The sequence below is a fragment of the Eptatretus burgeri genome, chromosome 1 (assembly GCF_056783735.1).
Source record: "Eptatretus burgeri isolate ZD-2024b chromosome 1, Ebu_testis_v1, whole genome shotgun sequence".
In the NCBI taxonomy this organism is placed as follows: domain Eukaryota; kingdom Metazoa; phylum Chordata; class Myxini; order Myxiniformes; family Myxinidae; genus Eptatretus; species Eptatretus burgeri.
Window position 1 is genome coordinate 88,247,360 of NC_140961.1, and position 16,478 is coordinate 88,263,837.

Here is a 16,478-nt window from a genome sequence, read left to right on the forward strand (position 1 = left end):
GAGAGAGAGAGAGAGAGAGAGAGAGAGAGAGAGAGAGAGAGAGGTCCACTTTGACAAGCATGTGGTCAGAAGAACCAATTGGAGTGGAGGAAGAACAGCAGATATTATCATTTCATTTACCCAGCCCTGTATTGAAATCATCGGCATTTTCATCTCCAGAAAACGTAAATTGGCTGAATATCTGCTCAGCCTCCACACCCATTGCAAACAACGAAGTACGAACCTGTACATGCCCTTCTTCCTTGTCAAGCTTTGTCGCTATTCTGTAGCGGATAGATCTCTGGCGCCATTCTGGCCACGCCTTCGGCACGCAGAAGGAAAACTCTTTCGATGGTTTGAAAACCATCGTTGAGTCACGTACTTTGTACTTCACGTCATTCTTCTCATATGAAACTGCCTTCGTATCTCAGGTTCACTTCTGACATCATGTGTCGCACCTCAATGTCCGTAATGCACGTACTTATCGACTGGATTGCTGACGCGATTCGGACAGAGTCTGACAACACGCCGTGTTCCAATATGGGCTCGACTTGAAGGCCTCCTTTTTATTGGGCCTGGGCGAGGACTTCACATATTACCAGGGAGTTCCTAATCACAGAACAAACATACATTGACATTGTCGGGTTACACAACTTTTACCATAAGCTTGTTATACAGAAATAATCTCAACACAGTTGAGTTTCCGGCGACAGGATTTGTTGAACGGATTAGGGTGGTGGCTTTGTCACAGTAGTTGAGTGACATGCAGTATCTCCATCCAGCGTGGTTCACGGTCACAGCAGTGTGTTTTTGGATGGTCCACTAATCTGTGAACACAACTTCTCTTGTGACAGGTGGGATGGCCACTTCGGTAGTCCAAAACTTTGTCCATGTGGGTGGGTTTAAGTTGCACCCATGAGTGTAACTTTCCTTCTCTGTCCCTGGAGACATGCAAGTCCAGGAATGGCAGAGATCCAGCTTGTTCTACCTCACATGTGAACTGCATTGCTGGCCATGTTGAATTGATCTTTCGAAGGAAATGGTCAACATCTGCCTTCTTTATGATCACCAATGTGTCGTCAACGTAGTGCAGCCACAACCTTGGAGAAGGTTCACTGTGTAGTGCAAGTTCTTCAAAGCGTTGCATCACCGGGTCAGCGAAGAGCCCCGAGATGGGTGAGCTCGGAATGTCGGCTCATCACCGAACGAGTGATGCATCTTGGACCAATCCATGAGGCGAACTGTCCCCAACGGAACTCAATGTTGTTTCCACCACAGCACCCTCAACGCCCCTTGAGGAAGAGAACTAGTTTGTTCTTGAAATGTCAGGCTTTAAATAAAGAATTTAAATTTGAATTATTTTATTGCTCAGTGTGCAACTTCTTTCTGTTTTTTTTTCCAATGTGAATCCTGAGCTGCAAATCTTTCGACATGTACGTGTACAATACGTGTGGGAAGCGCTTCCCCGAGTGCGCCGTTGGGAACGATTCGCTCTTCATGGTACAACCACCATCCAGCAACTCGCCTTTCCACACGAATGCCATCGGCGTGACCTCCACCCTCCCTACAAGCTAACATTACAAACCACCAGTCAATTCCGACTGCGCCAAGGACATCGCTCCACGCTTCGGCAGACAGATGCTCCGCGCTCTGATCCAAGACGCACATACCAGACGGTCCTGTTACGAGACGGAGACCATTTCATCCAGCCTCAACTGCCTGACGATCCTCAATAACGACCTCATCATGCATATCGAGAAAGCCATTCAAAAGCCGTCTCAACTAGACCATGAGGAGATAAGAACACAATGCTCAGCGAAACTAAATCGGTTACACACAAGATCTACAACAACAGGAAAACGATGGCTGCACAACGTTTCCAACAGACGTCGAACCACAAAAGAGGTCAATTTACTCGAATGTGGCCTCAACTTTTAACACAAGCGATGCTACTGTTGTTGATTTCATTGCTGCTCTCGAACCCATCATTTACAACCAAGGTCGGCAACCTGCGGCCCGCGGGCCAAATGCGGCCCGCGAGCTCCTCCCGTGCGGCGCGCGGCGCCTTGTCCGGATTTCCATTAGGTGCGGCCCGCGAAACATTTTTCAGAACCGACGGCAAATTTAACATATGTGGACATATGATTATTCCACATATATCACAGTCTCTGTGCGTCACAATAAATTATTTTCGCTTCCAGTCCACTTAACTTTATCTTAAATATTTTTTCGTTGTAGTTTCAGATGGCTGAAGGTCTTCAGGTTCAATTTACAATTACATTTATTATCATTGATTTTAGGTGTGTTTGTTATTTTTTCGGGTTGGGAGGGCGGTGCGGCCCGCGAGGTGGCCCGAACGTGGAACAGTGGCCCGCGGCCTGGTTTAGGTTGCCGCCGCCTGATTTACAACCTCCCCACCAAACAAGGAGCTAAAGAACGACGACGGGCACAACTCACCACATCCCTCAGAAACCAGAAACGTAAACTGTTCATAACAACCGGCGAGTCAAAGGCACTGCGGAGTGTCCACCATGACAAATCCGTCGCCATTGTCTCCACCGACAAAGTCCGTGCCATGGTTGTGATGAACTGCACCAACTACAACCACAAAACCAAAGCAATATTAGACCACAACACCCACCATACAAAGTCTTGTGACCCCACAAAGACCATTAACAAGCAGGTAACCACAACGTTACAGAAAATGCGAGATGTAAACCTCCTCACAAAACAGGAATGGGACGCATTGCGACCAACTGACTCCGTCATTCGATGCTTCGATGGGTTACCGAAGATGCACAAGGTTGATGTCCCACTCAGACCAATCGTGGCCCTCCGAGGAGCAGCCACCTACAATCTCGCTAAGCGTCTGTGCCATCGACTTACACGCTTAACCCATTCACCATATAATTCAAGGCAGATTTGTCAGATCAGACCTATTGCCAGGTCAGGCCAGATCAGATCTATGACTTGCTGCAGGTATAATGTAAACCTGTACTAACCTGTTTGGTCGGGTTGTCGGCGACAAAATCATATCCCCCACCAGATTTTCTGGTAAGAACGGTGTATGATATGGATAACCAGCATCATTTTTCAAAAAACCTGTCAAAGGGCAGAGGAGCTCCTTGTGAGCCAATGGCCATCCATATCTAGCGCCCAACTGTCTCTGCGGATGTGCTCCTGCAGTTGGGTTTCTCTTTTTTTTTAGGGGGTTGGTGGCAGGATTTGCACTCCAGCCACCGTAAAACCCTTCACTCCACAAAATACAAGAAAACCGGAAAGAAAATTGAAAACCCACTCCGTGGGGAGTACCTCTTGTGCTACTGCCCTCGGCAGGGCAACTCACCAGATGACGAGATTGGGGCAAATCCTTCAGGACCCCCACTCTTTGATGACAGGAGAAAAACCACGGGGTAACCTTCCAGGATCAGATTGCGGTAGTGTGTGTCGGGGTAGTGCTGAGGTGTCATGCATCAGACGGTGGTCTCCTTGGATTAACCTGCGGCAGTCCCTTCAGGTGGGTACCTGGAATGTCCTATCCCTAAGAAAGGATGATCACCAGTCTGTTATCATCTGAGCTCAAGCATTTGGACATCGGTATTGCAGCACTCTCTGAGGTTCAGAGACCGGAGAGTGGCGAAATCAAGGTAGGTGGTTACACCGACTAATGGTCTGGTTGCTCTGATGGTTACCATGCCCAAGGAGTTGCTGTAGCTGTGTCGAATAACGTGGTTCCAATAGTAATTGAGGTAATACTGGTTGACGAGCGTATTATGAGACGAAGGATTCATCACTCCTTGGGTGTCATTTCCCTGGTCTCTGTATATGCTCCGACTGAGGCGAGTGATCTCAACATGAAGGATGCATTCCATGCCACACACGAGTCTGTGGTTGATCAATGCCCCCAGGGCGAGATATTCTTCGACTCGAGGGGGATTTCATTGCATTGACTGGAACTGATAGGGATGGTTATGAGACATGTGTTGGTCCTCATGGGTCTGGAACTGTGAACCAGAATATTATCAAGTTCCTTGACTTTGCAAGAAGTCATGGACTTAGGTGGTTGGTTCATGGTTTCAGTGCCGACAGACTCATCACTGGACTTGGTATTCCAATACTGGTGGTGCGGCAAAGGAGAATGACCATGTGCTCGTTGATGGTCACTGGAGGATGATCCAGAAGTGCACGGTCTACTGAAGTGCTCAGTTCCTCAATACCGACATCAGGCTTGTGGTAGCAACTCTGAAGTTGCAGCTTAAATCCAGGAGAATGGTACCATCCCAGCCTAGGCTGGATTTTTGGAAAGCTCAAGGATGAGAGGGTTGCTGAGGAGTTTGCAAACAAGCTGAATGGGAATTTGGGGGGGTCTGAGTGCTTTGGGGAATCCTGAAGAGGTGTGGAGTGCTTTCAAGGCTACCATCCTCGATGTTGCCGGTGTATGTCTTGGAACTCACCGGACAGCGAAGAAGAATTTCTCTCAAGGGACACTGAATACCATTGACCAGGGTTGCAGGGCCAGGCTTAAGGACAGAGCTGAGCTGTTTGGGGAGTTGAGGAGTAAAACTGTACGTGCGCTGAGGGTGGACAAGGAGGCCTATGTGCAAGACGTCTGTAAGGGGGTACAGCATCACCTGTGGTCAAGTGATTCTCATCCTGCTTACAGGGGAATGCACACATCGCATTCCTCCAAACCCGCCCCTCAGTGAAGTGCAATTAGAGCGGAGGGTGGAGGGCTCATGACAGAGAAGTCTGAAGTGAAGGCCTGCTGGGCCGGTTACTTTGAGTGGCTGTAGCAGGCTGATCCACCAACTGTTCAGTTGGATGTCAATGGCGTTGCTATCCCTATTGCTGACCCGCCAATCAACTAAGCTCCACCTTTGTGCAAACTCAGGCTGCGGTGAACCGGTTGAAATGAGGGGATAGCTCGTGGGATCTGTGGCATCCATGCTGAACTTCTCAAGGCTGGTGAAAATGCTGTGCTCATATCGTAGCATGCAGTTCTGTGTTCTGCCTGGAACACAGGCATCATCCCAACTGATTGGAAGAGGGGCCTTGTTGTCCCTCTCTGGAAAGGGAAGGGTGATCGCCAGGACTGCAACAACTACCGAGGGGTGACGCTGCCCTCAGTGGTGGGCAAGGTCGTTGCTCGGATAATTATTGATCGGGTTCGCCACCATCTGCTTGAGCACCAGCGTCCAGAGCAGTCAGGCTTTACACCAAAGAGGTCAACGATTGACCGTATCCTTGCACTCCGTGTCCTCACCGAACACAGTCGAGAGTTTCGGCAGGGGCTGCTTGCAGCCTATGTTGATCTCTGTAAAGCGTTCGATTCAGTGAATCGGGATGTCCTCTGGAGGATTCTTGGTCTTCGTGGGGTGCCACCAAAACTGATCAATCTGATGTCTGAACTATACTCTGGTATTGAGAGTGCTGTGAGAAGTGGTGATACCATCTCCGACTTATTACTTGGCGAAAAAAATTTCTGTAGCGTTTGTCTGTTTGTAACATGATTTTTCGCCAGAGTTTTCAAGCAATCATTCTGAATTTTTTTGTGCGTGTCGGTGACCAGCCTAGGACAGCAATGCTTAATTTTGGTGAAGATCTGATCCCGATCCGAATCCGAGAATTTCTTACGTGATTCTTCACCATTGAGATGTATGGTCAAAAACGATATATAGCACAATATCTCACAGGGTTATGGACGGATTTACACGAAACTTGGTGGGCTGGTTGGGAGTGCCACGAGGAAGAATTGATTTAATTTTGGTGAAGATCCGAATCCAGATCTGGATTTGAGAATTTTTCAAGTGATTCTTCACCATTAAGAGATGGGACCAAAAACGATGTATCACATTATATCGATCAAAGTTGTGGACGACTTGTGACAAAACAAGATGGAACAGTTGGTTAGGTGACAAGAACAAGCCGATTCAATTTCGGTAAAGATCCGGATTCAGATGCGACCTATCAGTCGGATACAAAATTTAAACTGTTCACCGTGGCGGAGGTATGTGCTTTACTGAGTGCCGTTCCATTTCGCCATGTCACTGTGAGTGAATTTTCATTTTGAGTTGTTACTGGAGTTCTTCAAGGGTGTGTCTTGGCCCCCACACTTTTCAGCGCTTGTGTGGACTGGATTCTGGGGAGGATGTTGGAGAGATCAAGCTGCGGTGCATCGTTTGGGAATGCCAAGATCTCTGACCTTGATTTTGCAGATGATGCAGTCATTTTTGTGGAGACTCTGAAGATCCTTTTGGGGGCCCTGGAGGTGCTGAATGAGGAGTTGTACCTGCTGGATTTATGGGTTTCCTTGTTGAAAACTAAGATCCAGGTTTTCAATGACATCTTGGATTGCTGTTATTTTGTCTGTACCTGTTTGTGGTGAGAATGTTGAGGTCACGGAGAGATTCACTTACCTTGGCAGTGATCTTCATGTCTCTGCTGGCTGTGAGCCAGAGGTCAATAGACATCTGGGTTGGGCCTGGGGAGTCATGGATTCACTGGATCATGGGGTGTGGCGCTGTCGTTACCTGTGCAGGAGGACGAAAGTCTGAGTCTTCAGTTCCTTGGTGCTTCCAGTCTTGCTCTACAGATGTGAGACTTGGACTCTGACCAGGGATCTGAGAAGGAGATTTAATTCCTTTGGTACCAGGTCTCTTCGTAGAATCCTTGGCTATCGCTTCTCAGACTTTCTGTCCAACGAGCGGTTGCTGAGAGAGACTCAAATGAGATTTGTTACCTGCATCGTCCGTGAGCATCAGCTCCGGCTGTATGGACATGTGGCTTGTTTTCCAGACGCTGATCCTGTTCACCAGATTCTCTCAGTGAGGAAGCTTCGTGATTGGAAGAGGCCAATGAGCTGACCATGTGCCTCGTGGTTGCAGCACGTTGATCAGCATCTCAAGGAGACGGGGATGGGCCAGGCATCTGCCTGGGGAATGGCCAGAAAAAGGCTCCTGAAGTACCTGCAGGAGCAGATCCCATGCACTACACACTCCTTTATTGGTAGGTCGTGGTCAAATGATCTCGGTCACTCCTTCGGACCCTACTTTCTTTTCTCCATACTTTACTTTTCTTTTCTTCTCATCTTCTCCCCTGATATGAATGATGGTCATGTATCCCTTGTGCAAGTAAGATTGTATAAGAAAGAATATGTGTGTGGTTAAATAAAAAAATACTCATTTTTAAATGATTGCTTGCATGTGGAAGTAAATGTTTGTTCTTATTTCCAATCTATCATGGTTGTCTTTTCCTTCATTGGTCTGACTGTACAACGATAGTTAGACAGAAGGTTGTACCCCACCTGATTTGCTCTGTTAGCCGTTGCCGCACCTGTCTGTTCCACTTGCCAGAAGATCACCAGGTGTGGCCTCTAGTTAGGTTGCTGTGCCAATACAAGGTATTGCAGAAAAATAGAAGCGTAACCCTGTTAGGCCAGTAGTAGTGAGTAAGAACTACAGCCCGTTGGACTGCTGAGTTATCTGTGGTTGGTGGCCTCAGGACCTGGTGTTCAGGAGAAACTAGAGTGCTTCCCCTCGTGGTGAGCCCCAAACCCCAGGCCGTAACAATATATAGAAAAAAATAGGAGGGAGGTGTTCGTTGTGTGACTGTATGTGAAGATTTTTCTCTGATTTATGTACAAGTCCACACCCCTTGACCAATCACCAAATTTTGCAAACATGTTGGAGGTGCACAGGGTCAGGTCATGGGCATAACCAACTCCCCCCACCCTCCCCCGCAAGCAATATGTATGTATGTACATGTAGGTCTGAAAGATCATAGGTAAAAAATGGCAAGGCCAATCACCACCAGATTTTGCAAATGTAGTGGTAGTACCTAGTGTCAGGCCATGGGTACAACACTCTCTATCCACCCCCCTCCCGCCACCCCTCCACGTGAGGTTGGGGAGCCGACTTGTGATATCCACCTGCATGGCTCAGCCAATCCACACCAAATTTTGTAGATTGTATAGATGCTGGGAGTACCCAGGGTCAGATCATGGGCACAACCACACACCCCTCCCCCACCAATCCCTCAAAGGCAATTATCTGAGTGTGTGTGTGTGTGTGTGTGTGTGTGTGTGTGTGTGTGTGTGTGTGTGTGTGTGTGTGTGTGTGTGTGTGTGTGTGCGCGCGCGCACGCGTACGGCTGAGAAACAAGAAACCTACCTCAAACAAGGAGCCATTTGGCCCATCATTGATGTGGTGCACTTTCGGGTTAATTTTTGCTCCAGTATTAAACATAAATCTCCCTGATGGTTTACTGAAGGCTAACTAATGCGATTTTGATCGGGTGATCCAGCTTGTTATAACAAAAAGGGCAATAGACAAGTGATGGAAGGACATAACACATTCATGAGAGGGTCAAATACATTTTAAATAATGCTTCATTTATAATGCATTTCTGGTAGACACGATGCTGCTCATCATACTATTGCATCAATGCCAAAAATTTCATTTGTCCAAAATGTCACAATAACACACCTTTATAAACACATGCTGTTTTGCATTGTGGGAAAATATGCAGTCATGTTGGTAGAGTTCAAGTAAAGCTTGGGTGTGCTTTCCCAATAACAACACATGTCCACATAAAAACATATTGTTGTGGTTACCAAATTCGCAAACCACCATTCAGGTCCCTTAGGTGAGATATCTCGGTAAGTACATGTGTAGTTAGGCCCAAACCCGTTGTCTAGTGGGAATACATGTCATTTATGCGTGCTGCGACTCTTCAGGATAGCCGTTTTTCTTTTACTATCTTTAATTTGGACCAACCGCCATGATTACCACCACAACCACAACATCAACCACCAACCACAACGCCGCTTCACCACAACCGCCACGACCTTCACGTCACACCTCGCAACCGTCGCATCGCCACCGTTCTTGCGCCGCCTGTGGGTACCGGTGTTGGACTCGTGCAGGGCGCGCGCCGAACAGCGTGTACAAAACCACGGATTTTGTGCTTCAAAAACGTATCAAAAACGACACACGCCCACTTTTTGCCGTCCAATCGGTGAGCGAGGGCGGGTGGCCACGCCCCCAGGGCGATCGATATATGCAAATTTATGGATCAAAAAGCCTTCACGCCCACTTTTTCTCGGGCCAATGGGGAGCGAGGTGAAAGGTCGAAGGGAGGGGGTCAAAGATGAGAGGGCGAAGCTACGGGGCTGATAAAAGGACCGTGTTCGTCAGTCCAGAGAGTCCAGAGGCGGAGAGTAGGAGAGTAGGAGAGTCGGAAACAGAGAGTCAAGACTTCGCGGGCGGTGGAGTTGGCAAGAAGGAGCTGGTCGTCGTGTGCGTTGGAGTCGGAACGGAGGGGACGGAGCTGTGGAAAGGCAGCGACACCAGACGAGGGGGTGCTCGCGTCGGGAGCTGCACCCCAGGGAGGCCGACAGCGCGACCTGGCCGAGGTGGAGACGCTCGTCGCGGGATAATAAAAATCCTCTATACCCCGAGCATCAGCAACCCCTCCTGTTTCCCCCCGCGCTGAGATAGTGCGACCAAGGGGGCCCCTTTCCCACCCCCTACCAGACACTGTCCGCGAGGCCCGCGGAGTTGAGGCGCCATCGCCGCTCCGCGTCTCATCACCAGACGGGTAGGCGCGACCCGGTCTCGGCCTCAGGCCCGCCTCATCCTTGAGGGTATTCTTTTCCTTGGTTTTGGGTATGTGTTGTCGGCGCCGTCTGTGAAGTAGAATTGTATAAGTGTTGCCGTGTGCTCGGTAGTCGGTATTAGCTCTGCATTGTGTTTTCGCTTTTACATTTGCTTTTTGTGTAAATTACATTGTGTCTTTTCTGTGTGCATTTGGTGGAATTGTATATGTGTGCTCCCGTGTGCCGCGAATAAATGTGCTTTGTGTTGAACTGTTTCCCGCTTCGCTTCGTCTTTTCCTCTATTGAATCCCCATCTTGCTTCACGTAAAGGGTTGGTAGTGGGCTGAATACGCCCGATAATTAATCGAACCGTCGAGGTCGACGATAACACCGCTCGGTTATTCTGATAGTACGGAACGGGTCGCTTAAGTGGCCCGTGTCCGAAGTCGACCTGCGGCGAGGTGCGATCGCCCGGTCTACCCTCCGCGTGGGTACTTAGGTAGGTCGAATTTGGCGAGCAACCCTATCCCACGCGGGGGCTGATTGGCTCGATCGCGGTGAGACCGAAAGGTCCACCCGTGACTGGTTCCCGGCGTTAGTCCGAGAGGGTCATGACTGGATTGTCCGTCCGGTGGGCGACGTGCCGCGATTCGAGTTACGTGGCCGTCAGCACGCCGGCGGGCGCGAATACCGCAACAATATTATGCTTGAAGTAAATATTGTTTATTGTTGATAACAGATCAAAACGAGAAGGGCACACTTTGATGTCATGACATTGCCAGATATGCCTCCACCCACATTAATACATCATTATACATACTTGTACCAAATTTGATTTAAATCCCTGAACCCAGATTCAAAATATTAAACAATTCTGGCAGCCAGACCATGCATCTGATCAGGTTGAAATATAAAACGTATTGTGACGTCCACGGGACTTGAACAGTCCCGCCAACGTAGAATGAGCCGAAACGATGGAGGTGGTTTATTTATTTATAACCCAAACATGGCGGTTCTAATCGCTCTACCGCAAACGGGACGAGGAAGGTGGCACGAGTCACTTTTCACTGAGTTGATGATGTTTATTCGTTTTTACTATTGACCAGAAATAACAAGACTCGGCAAGAAGAGGGATCCGGGGCGATTCGACGGGATGGTGTGGGATCAGGCGTGGGGAAAACACAGACAATTCCAATGAATATACAGATCTCAAACCCTCTAAGGCGCCAAGTACACACACACACACACACACACACACACACACACACACACACACACACACACACACACACACACACACACACACACACACACACACACACACACACACACACACACCGTAGCTATTTCTGGTGGTCAGGCTGGACCGTGGTGTGGACGCAACTGTCCCTGGATCAGCGTCGGACGAGCTGGCCTTGCTCTCGTCAAGGAGGGCAGGAGAAACCGTGGTGCTGTCGACCTCCTGGTCCTGGCCCAAGTCCGCTCACAGCCGCCAGGGAACCAGTTCTGGCGCCAAGTTGCGAGCAGGAGAGGGAGACAGGTCTGCCCGCCGTTCGACCCCGTACTCCGAGTCAGCAGAACCCCAGAGCCAACCAAGGTGAGGCACGAGGCTCAGCAAGGCTTCAAGACACGATCAAGAACACGATCGAATCAGCACAACAACAAGGATGCTCCCTGCGCAACAGCCTCCACACCAAAAAAACACGATCTTTTGGTTGTAATCTTCTTCCTCTTCCTTTTCGACCCCAAACAGAACCTTTTTATCCTCCTGCCCTCGTCACCTCCAATCGAGCCGTTTATTGGCCCACCGCCGTCGCCTTCTGCCAATCGTGATCACGGGGCGGAGCCATCCGCTGCACTGTCCTGTGACGTCACGGCCAGTCTCCAGAGAATACCAAAAATGGGTTTACACAGACACACTTACCCTATCCCGTGTCCCTATCTAATTACGTGACAATTATCATTTCCCCCCTTGAAGAAATGAACATTTACTAGATAACTTATCACCACTGAATTGCTACTTATTACATCGAGATCCTGGTAAACTCGAACAGCATGGCATACCTAATTAAACATCCTAATTACCCTTTGAATGCATACCCCCCCCCTCAAACCTAACACTGCCCCCTCCTCTGGTACCGCAGCTCCTGCAAGGTATATCACAGGCACTACCGTACCAGCCTTAACACTTACTGACTCACATCTAATTAACCTAACGAAATAAAGTAGGAGGGGCAATGGGCAGCGAGTCGCAGCTAACTTACCTATCCTGCTTAATGTACTACCCCCTTATGGCCTTATCCTCGCCTAAACAATCATTCGTTTTTTTTTTTGTTTTTTTTTTTATTTTATCACATGAGAGCACTGAGCGAAGTTGCACTCCATCTTCTGGATCATCGCTCTTGCCCAGCACTCTTCCAGTGATCTGGGGAGGGGAAACAAAAGGTTCCACAAAAACACAACACTTATACTTTACATTCCTACTCTAAGCCTTAACGACACTATTCACAGGATATTTACACTTGACCGCCTCCCCCAGTGGATGCTAATAGCCCCAGCGTTACCTGGGGAGCCAATTTTCAAATTTGCTTGCCCCAAAATTATGCGGACATCATGCCCTTGCTACACCTGTCAAGTTGTGCGGGATCGAGTGGGACTCATACATCTTCACAACACTCACACCATGGTCATCATCACATTTCTAGGTCATGGTCCTCATTTTAATCATGCAGGCTGAATCCCGTCGTGGCCGTGGGGTGGGTTACCACAAGATGATGGGGGCATCTCAGGTGCAACCATGCCCACAGGTAAGCTTTAGTCCAACCCGGACGTTTCTCCGCCCCACTCCCTTTGATTCCCTCCCCCCTGGTAGCCATCAGCTCTAATCCCATACAACACTCTGGAAGGGGTCTCACTGGCTCCTCTGGCCTTCCTGGGTCGCCAAGGTCCTACCCGCCTTGGTCGCCCAACCAGACCCTCTCCCAGTTGCCTCCAGACACTGTCACCATTAGCCACCAGGTGGTGAATCTCCTTGAAGGGGGTCGCAATTCACGCTCACCGTGAGCTTCAGCAATCCCTGTGGACAAGCACATCATCCCCACCCACAAAACCCACATGACTCCCCCACCCCATCGGGCTTACATGTGACACCTGCATTTCCAACACTTCACCGACCATGACCTTCCCTGTTACCACACCATGTCCAATTAAAAAAATCAATGTGTGCACCATACATTTCACTTCCCAACTTGAAACAACTCACACAGCACTTCTCACCCAATCCACGCACCAGCCATTGGACAGCCACTCGTGCCCGCTTTGTTACCAATTACCCACTGTCCCGATTGTCACTCTAAAACCCAGCAGAACTTACAAACCCATGCCAATTTTCCCACAATTCATTTTTTTCCACCAAAGGAGGGCACTTCGCCACAATCTCAGCAGCCGAGCATGGCCGTATATGCTCAGCCCAATCTAGTCTCCCCGACCCCCGACAGTGATCTCCGGACCCGACCTATGAAAGGGGATCTCGGATAGACCTGGCGGTTCAGCAGGAGGATTCACCCTCTCCGAGTCCAAAAGTCTATTGGAGGGTCCCTCCATCGCCGGGTACCGGCAATATCGTTGCATGTGTCCTCTTCGCCCGCACCGGAAACAACTCCCCATAAAAGGCCCCCGTGAGTATCGGTGAAATGTCTCTTCCGGTTCCGGACCCCCTCGGCCATAATCGAATTGCTCTATTGGCTGGGCTGGACCCCGCCGCTTTGGCGCACTAACTACCGGATTACCCTTTATCAAACTTAACAGTTTCTGGCAAATTTCCTGAAACATTTGGGTAATGCCAATTTCTCCCAGCCCCCCTCCCTGATCCTGGATCTCCGCCTTTCGGATCGTCACCAATGGCCTCTCTGGAACCCGACCCAGCCGACTCCACGAGGCCAGCCTGGCAGCGCACTCGGCCGCTCGGTGAACGGTGGGTGGATCCTGCAACTCCACTAGCGCTCGGACCTCAGGGTCAGGAAGAGCAGCTAAAAATTTCTCCAGTGCCAGTCTGTCCCATGCCTCCACTGTAAGGTCCCGATACGCGATCCTAACTGATTGGTAAATGTCTTGTGCCAGCTCCTGCACTGTCTCACCCGGCTTTAATCTGCGGTGCTGGAGCTGGGCCTGCACCAGATCACAGTTTGCTGCAAACCCAAACCGACGGCTCAATGCCTCGCAAATGTGGGAGCTGGTCAACATCCCCTCCGCGATCACGTTTAACACATCTGCGGCTGGTCCCCGCAACGTTGCCACCAAATTCCCTGTACGTTCCCGCTCATTCCACCCGTTTAGTCGGGAAATGCACTCAAATTGCGTCAGAAAAGCTTCAACGCTCCCTGACCCGTCGAAATTTACCAGGGGGATCACTTTTACGGTGGCCTGCTTCTCAGTTTCTCCCTTGTCCAAATCCAGCCCAGGGATCAAACACCCTTGTGGCTGCGTATCCAATTTCGGAGCCCACTGTGGCCAAAGATGTTTTGTGGTGAGGGTCTCATGGGTCAATTTTGCCTCCTGTTCCAAACGTTGAATGGGCCGATACACCTCTTCCCGCAGGATCTTCTGGGCCCGCACAACCTCCTCCAAGGCTCCGTCGCGAGGTTGTAGCTGCTCCTCAACCAACCCGGACACTCTACTTACAAAAGACGGCTCTACCAGGCCTTTATCCAAGTCTTCATCTTGGCTCATAATTTTATCTTGTTCGTCCAAACGAGCCTCCAATCCTTTTACCTCCTCCGCCAAATTCATCCCTTGCTTCCTCAGCTCTCCCCACTCTTCAACTTGCAGCTGCATACGAGCATCCACACAGGCACGATGACATTCCAGGCTTTCATCCACTTTATCAACCCGAATGTTCGTTGCATCAATTTTATCTACCAATTTTTTTTGTATATTTTCCCCCTCCAATGTAATTTCTACCTTTGTTTCCTCCAATCTATCCTCGAATTTGCTTTGTATTTCTCCCAATTTAACATCCACACACTCCTGCATCTCAGTTTTCATTTTCTCCATCTTTTCCCCCAATTCATCCCTCATTAAATCAATCCGTGCACCCAACTGTACCCCCATTACCCCCAATTGATCTGTCATTTCTGCCCTCTGTGTCACGAATTGATTTGCCATTTGTACCGTCATGTCCCCTATTAAACGTTCCTACAGTGTCTGGATTGACATCGCACCAGTTTCCGGCGCTGCCGGCCCCGTTACGGGCGATGAAACACGGTCCACGCGTGGAATGGGGGAGGTTCAACCCTACCCCCGTCTCTCCCCTCTTCCCCCGACTCGCTGCCAGACACGTGGCCTTCCTCCTCAAAAATCTGCACATCCGCCATGGTGCAGAAGTCCCGTTTGCCGCCAATTAATTTAAATTTGAAAAATCCCGCAAAAATTTTCCCGCGCTTGCGCGCTTTTCTGCAGTAATTTTATATTCCAATTCGTGGCGAGATTTTAATCCTGGTATATAATTTAGAGGGGTTCGAACATCCCACTCCTGACACCAATGTGACGTCCACGGGACTTGAACAGTCCCGCCAACGTAGAATGAGCCGAAACGATGGAGGCGGTTTATTTATTTATAACCCAAACATGGTGGTTCTAATCGCTCTACCGCAAACGGGACGAGGAAGGTGGCACGAGTCACTTTTCACTGAGTTGATGATGTTTATTTGTTTTTATTATTGACCAGAAATAACAAGCCTCGGCAAGAAGAGGGATCCGGGGCGATTCGACGGGATGGTGTGGGATCGGGCGTGGGGAAAAACACAGACAATTCCAATGAATGTAGAGATCTCAAACCTTCTCAGGCACCAAGCACACACACACACACACACACACACACACACACACACACACACACACACACACACACACACACACACACACACACACACACACACACACACACACACACACACAACGTAGCTATTTCTGGTGGTCAGGCTGGACCGTGGTGTGGACGCAACTGTCCCTGGATCGGCGTCGGACGAGCTGGCCTTGCTCTCGTCAGGGGGGGCAGGAGAAACCGTGGTGCTGTCGACCTCCTGGTCCTGGCCCAAGTCCGCTCACAGCCGCCAGGGAACCAGTTCTGGCGCCAAGTTGCGAGCAGGAGAGGGAGGCAGGTCTGCCCGCCGTTCGACCCCGTACTCCGAGTCAGCAGAACCCCAGAGCCAACCAAGGTGAGGCACGAGGCTCAGCAAGGCTCCAAGACACGATCAAGAACACGATCGAATCAGCACAACAACAAGGATGCTCCCTGCGCAACAGCCTCCCCACCAAAAAAACACGATCTTTTGGTTGTAATCTTCTTCCTCTTCCTTTTCGACCCTGAACAGAACCTTTTTATCCTCCTGCCCTCGTCACCTCCAATCGAGCCGTTTATTGGTCCACCGCCGTCGCCTTCTGCCAATCGTGATCACGGGGCGGAGCCATCCGCTGCACTGTCCTGTGACGTCACGGCCAGTCTCCAGAGAATACCAAAAAGGGGTTTACGCAGACACACTTACCCTATCCCGTGTCCCTATCTAATTACGTGACAATTATCATTTCCCCCCTTGAAGAAATGAACATTTACTAGACAACTTATCACCACTGAATTGCTACTTATTACATCGAGATCCTGGTAAACTCGAACAGCATGGCATACCTAATTAAACATCCTAATTACCCTTTGAATGCATACCCCCCCCCCTCAAACGTAACAGTATATTCCCCGTGACTATTAGATCATAATTGTGACATTTCACATCGATTGATGAAGCGGTTCAAGAGAGAATTTAAGATTTTCATTCAATCCAATATGGCTGCCAGACCATGTGACCTATTAATTATTTGTGAACACCACGGTAACCCCAAGGCTTGGAGAACA